A 6,540-nucleotide genomic window follows, 5' to 3' on the forward strand; every position below is an offset into this window, starting at 1 on the left:
AAAAGACAGAATATGCAATAGTAGAAAAAACGGTTTCAGCTTGAGCAAAACATTAAAAAACTTTACCACTATGTGCAAGGCTTAATAAACCAGCGCCATACAGGAATTTCAGGATGAAAAAAGACTGGAGCCAAAACAGAGAGAACGGGAGTTATCATACAAGCATGCATCGCTCTCTGAACAAACCTTTTCTCTTGTTATGACCGGAACATTTTGAACACATCACTCAGGTCACTGCAGTTGTTGGGCTTCTTGATAATTGGAAAGTTATTTATCATAGAGGGTCTTGGTCTGTCCAGTTCTAGCACAACAATAGAAACGTGCAGCTTATCTGTTGCCTGATATGACACCAAGGAAAGATCAATTACTCTGTGTGTGCCCGCACATTTTTAAAAAAATGTCCAACAAGGCTGCAGTCAATGCACCCATGAGAAAAGCAGAGCAGACATGAATCCGTGTAGATTGGACCATTCGTCTTAGCCACGAGTGCAGACAGATTGCCCTATTGTTAACATCCCGGTCTCCAACCCTTCCTGTTCCCAATTCTATCCCATCCCTCATTTAGATCCTTCATGTCCTGCAGCCGCATGGCCGTCCATACACAGCGGAATGACTGACATCTCGTTCACAGGAGACAACTGAATGATGAGTTTTGAACCCTGTGCCCAACTTATATCTGTAAAATGTTTTGTTCCGGTTGAATTAAAGTCTTACAACAGAACGTGAGCCCACACAATATTTGTCTTCCCCAGGAGTGTGGATTAGAACCAACAGGAAAGTTAACTGCTTATTTTTCAATAATACATCCTGATAAGCATTTTTTTTTTTTTGCCCTGTGAAAGTGAAACAAAAGCTCCTCCATCCTCAGACTCTGGAGTAGCAGCCGATTAATCTTCCCCCGGGCAGAAGGAGATATCAAGCTGCTACAGAAGCAAAAGACTTACACTTCTCTTTCAGCAGGGTTTCCATCTCCTGTGTCAGCTGTCAGCTCAAAATGTCTCCTACCTGCCAGACCAAGAGCTTTCAGCTCGCTCTGTGTCTGTCTAACTCACAAAGGCTTGCATCATGAGTGAGAAACCTAAAGCTGTTGTGAATTCTGCAACCGTAAACAAGAGAAATATTGCTGATGTATTTGACAAGTTTTATTCCCCCATACTGTATTTTCACACTGGACTAGTCACTCAATGACAGTAAGCTGTTTTCTGTCTAAAAATGTTCCTTGTCACAGGAACAATATGCTCCAACAGTGATCTCTGTGTGTCTTATTCGAGGTGGGAAGTTGCCTTGTGCACGCTGAGGCAGCTCTTGTCATTTTTTTCTTCAGCAGCAGACTGACTCCATGACCTGTACCTGCTTGAAGGCCCGCCATCGGTTAGCTGTAAGTTGGCCACTGAGATTTGCTGAGACCAATGTACAAGTTAATGAGCCCCTGAAGGCCCCACTGATATGCCCCATGGCCTTGTTAAAATGACAAGATGGGAGAATTCTAGAGGGGAGAAAGATGGAGGTATGGGTGGTTGTTAGAGTGGTGGGGCAAATTAGGGATTAAGCTGGAGGCCGAGGCTAAATGACTTTGGAAGTGAGACAGTGAGACAATCCACAGCTATGCTCGTGGTTATTTGAGGCTGTACGTGGCTCAGTAGTGTCTTGAGCTTGACTGTATTTTCAGATTTTTGTCTTCTATCCAATCTATAGTATTAGGACCAAACTGAAGGAAAAAAATTATCTTAAATCTGAAAATATCTGAAATATTAAATAAAGTCGTAATTTTTTGAGAATTAAATCATAAAATTATGAGGGAAAAAAAGTCTTTATTCTCGAAAAATGTCTTCAGTCATACTCAAAGATTCACAGACAATCATCTACAACGAGGAGAGATGTAACGATACCATTTTGTTGTGTCTGATACTGATATCACAAACTCAAGTATCTACCGATACCAATACTAGTCTGATACAGTCATTTTAGACAATTTATGAACTATGAAGCTCTGAACAACACATTTGTGCTGAGTCATTTCATAATTAGCTGAGATATAATTATCCAACTGTGTAACGAATATTGTTCTGACAAAAAGAAGAAATAAACTGCCCAAATGTGTTTAGGGATTTTTGGATTGTATCAGATTTTGTATCCAACCAATATCCAATCCAGTAATTCTGACCAGTATAGGACTGATTCCAATTCCTAGCAACAAGGCACCTATACTAGATGATACCAGGAAGGGTTGCCAACACCCTGATAAGAAAATAATAAACAGTTAGTCTACACATTGCACCCACCACCCCCTTTGCTACGATACACAGGACATGGACAACAAATAAAAGTGCCAATTTTCTGTTGGATAATGAATGACAGACAGATGGAGAGGGTCTGACAGCAGGAGGTGGGTTTTATTTTTCCTCATACAAATCGCACAATCTTCATTAGTGGACTGTAGTGACTTCGGAGGACAAAGGAGTCGCTCAGGGGCTGAGATTGGGCCTGATTGTCTGATACGCAAAACAAAATAATTCACTGAGATTTCAAAATAAGTTTAATAAAAATAAATAAGTTAACCTTTTATTATCGAAAAAAAAAAAGGATGATCAAGCCATGATGGCATGCATAAATTCATAATCCAGAAAAATAGCAGTCAACAAAAAATAATAAATAATACAGTTTATCTTACATGGACTAATCTGTCATTTTTCTGTCATGGTTTTACACCGACTTGAAAATCAAAAATAAGGAAGAAAGTGCGTTCCATATCTGTTCAATATGGAACACGTCTTTTATCTTTCAAATACGGAACAAATCCTTATTTTACGGAACAGTAAGCAACCCTAATACTAGGTATCAATCACACTGCTACTTTCGTCCTACTTACTGGACTTCACTTTTCTTTCCAGAACACTACGTTGTTCTTTTTTTTAATACAGTCTGTGGATAAACAACAATGTCTTGAGCTAGATTTAGAGGAGGTCCAGTTAGGTCAAACACTCCCCTCAAGTCAGATTTCCAACGCGGAAAATCAGAGCAAAATACACTCGATTCCAAGATGGCTGTTACTCACATTAATAGTTTAAACAGTCTTCTACAACTTCTTTCTTCTTTATTCGCTTCAAATATAGTCAGTCGTACACATACAGTATGACTGTTCAATTTGTATCCATGGACAAGCTGCTGTGCTGTGTTTGCGTACAAAATACCATGTAGAGCATATTGTTGACGGGTATTGCTAACGATGGCTAGCCCGTGATATGTTCACGTTAATGTTTTTTTCCAACTTCTCAACTAGAACATGGTCAACTTGGAAGTGACGTCACTCCTGCAGGTCTGACAATATGATAACAAATTAGACAACATACAAATGTTGGTTATTTTTAAAGGTGCTATATGTAATTCCTAATATTATTACTTTCTTGAAAACAATGGGGTTTTTATTGCCACAACGACCCATCTCACTATGTTGAGATACTTTACAAGGCGGTGAAATTGTAAGTACAATACACAAATACACACTGTTTTAGGATGAAAAAGTAACACAGTCTCTTGGGAAGGTAGTATTTCAGTGTGAAACTCTCGAAGTGTTTGGTTGTTCCAATGTAAAAGCAATGAATTGTCATGATCTTCTCGCTGTCATCTCATTCACCTAAGCTCACCAGCCCCTCCTTCTCCTCACCTCCCTGCCAGCCACGCCCTGCTCATTAGTCCAACGCTCCCCACCTGTTGCACTCAGCTGCCTCTGATCACCAATCAATCAGAATCAGAATCAGAATACTTTTACTACAGATGCTCCATATCAGACTCAGTAAGTACCAGTTTATTTTTTAAAGAGCACACAAGTTAAAAATAATAATAATAAAAAACACAGTATATAAACTCACCTCTCTGTTCACTCAGTGCCAGATTGTTCTATGTGGCCAGTACTAGTCTCTCCAGTGTTATTTGGATTGATTCCCCCGGTACCGACCCTGCCTGTCTTTGACCTGCCTGCTCTGTCTCTGCCCTGGTGATCTACTCCCTGTCTGTTTTCTGCCTGCTTGTTCCAGTGGCGGAACAGCCCTGCACCGGACACTGTCATCTCCCTTGTGTGGGCTTGTCATCTTGGGCTCAAGGAGTTCCCTCTGCTTTCCACGGTACAGAGCTCAGACAACCAGAGATCTCCAGTGAGCCCAGCTTCTCCTCGCAGGGTTTTCATTGAACTGTCGCTGAACATTGTGCTAAATAAACAACGTTACCAACTGTCTGCCTGCCTTCGTGTACTGCATTTGGGTCCTTCCCTGACCCGTTGCATGAATGAAATGAAAAACAAATCAACCCATAAATCAAATCAATAAATTGGATGATCCCCAAGACAGGGTAGAGAGATAATGCAGTTTTCTCATGACACCAAAAAACATTGCAATCCTGTGGAAACCATGGATATTAGAAATATTATTAGGATGTTTCTGTGTTATTTCCTTCGTCTTACTCGAGTGACTTAGTAAAACCAGATCAAAAAATCTGTGATCTTCCTTCCCTGGAACTCCCAAGACTCTCAGGATAGATGACCCATTAGGACTGGGTGACTAAAACTGCACCTCAATCTAATGCCTCATTTCCTCTCAGAGATGAGACATGCTTTACGGCTTGACCTCTTCCAAAAGGGTCCTATTCTTCCTACAGTGGAAACGTCGTAATCTCACACATCGCTGTCCCGTGTAATACGAAAATAATATCAAACACATTAGCAAAGGTACAGGCCTGGAAAATCCATTCTGAAATGCATACTGTGACTCAGTGGGCTTGATCGCTCTCTATATTACAACATATGTGGGTTTATTGGACATTTATCTCCAATAGGACAGAAGTCACAGACAAAGCGTGAACTTACTGTGTGTGTGGAGTTGCAGTGATTTCCGGTCCAAGTATAGCGTAAATTATTTCCAGTATTTCACTGGCTTTAAGAGTAAATGTCACATAATTGGTGTATTTTGTGTTTTATTGTGAAATGACTACAGGTAAACCCCTCTAAAGTCATTTTTGTTACTTTTTTTGTGATTTTTTACAGTTTTAGTTAGTAGATGGGGTACAGTAGCTCTTGAAGGTTTTGGGTTTCTTTCCCGGCTAGTCTACATGCCAATGTGTCCTTGGGCAAGATACAGCCATCAGCATGTGAATGGGTTTGGAAGACGAGTGGTAGAAAATGCACTGCACATAGATGTGCTGTATGAACGTGTGAGTAAATTGGTGTGAATATGTGTGAATGGCAAAATTGTAGAGTAAAGCAGCTTCGAGTGGTCATCAACTCTAGAAAAGCACTATATAAATACACACCATTTAGTATTGTTTGTTTACCAAAACAGTACTAATATAGTGCCTATATACTAATAACACAATTAAATATCTTATCAGGTGAAATCAGCATAAGTAAGATAATGTCATATATATATACTGTATGTTGAGAGAGAATTTATTTATTTATTTATTGACAGCAGCATGATTAATTTTTTGTTGTGAGATACTTATTTCATAGTTCCATTGCCAAATAGCTCAACTGCTGGCTGAACAATAGTCAAATTTTGTTCAGAGCCCTTAATTTACTATAAACCCAAATTCCTTACAGTGTGTGAAGTTGGAAAAAAAAAAACATTCCTCCACTAGGGACAAGTAATTACTTTAACTCAGTATTGAATAGGCCTTTGTTCAGAGTGATATTTTCATGAGATAACTCTCTAAAAAATGCTAATGAGCGGCACAGTGTCAACAGACCATGGTGTGCTGGCCCCCACAGATTTTTTAATTTGACACATCCATTGACTATCATCAAGGGGAGGACGACAAAGAATGCCTGCGACTTCCCAAGGCTTCTGGGTGACTGTCTGGCGGTGTGTTCAAAACAGCTGCAGCAGCCTGTAATGTGGAGAAGATCCTTCTGCTCAGCGGGTTTGAAACAAATGGGTTATTTAGAGCCTTCTTCATTTGCACTCGTGGAGAAAGGGCAGAAAGGAAATGAGAGCCCCTTGACGGTTCAGCGTTAGACATATTTAATTAGCCAATTCACTCTCTGCTTTGCCGCCTCAGTGGGCACAATACTTCTTTGTATTTTTAAAAGTAATTGTCACTTGCTGCATCAGCATTCGGCAGATCCAGGCATGCAGTCAGGAGCAGGAAAAGAATAGTTCTCTCGGCCTTCCTGGGAGTTTGTAAAAATAGACATGGTTGGAAACAATTGTCTGACATTGTGCTCAGATAACGTATGAAGACTAGATACCATTTTTTTTCAATCAGCCATGAAGAGGTGAGGGCATCTTAAGCTTTAAGTGTTGGTTTGTTACCTCGAGTCATTATTTCCTCATCTGGGGGAACAGAAATGTCTTTGTAAGGCAGTTCATCCGAGAGTTGTTGTGATACTTCAGACTAAAACTAAGCGATGCACACGCTAAGTGAGACACAATGAATGTTTAGATTGAAGTAAACGTGTGATTGTTGTTTATGACTGATGCACCAACCAATTCAGTTTAGATGCTGTGCCTACAATGAAAAGAGAGCGTATTCTATTGTATTCTACTGTCC

This window comes from Solea solea, chromosome 13, assembly GCF_958295425.1.
Source record: "Solea solea chromosome 13, fSolSol10.1, whole genome shotgun sequence".
NCBI classification, from domain to species: domain Eukaryota; kingdom Metazoa; phylum Chordata; class Actinopteri; order Pleuronectiformes; family Soleidae; genus Solea; species Solea solea.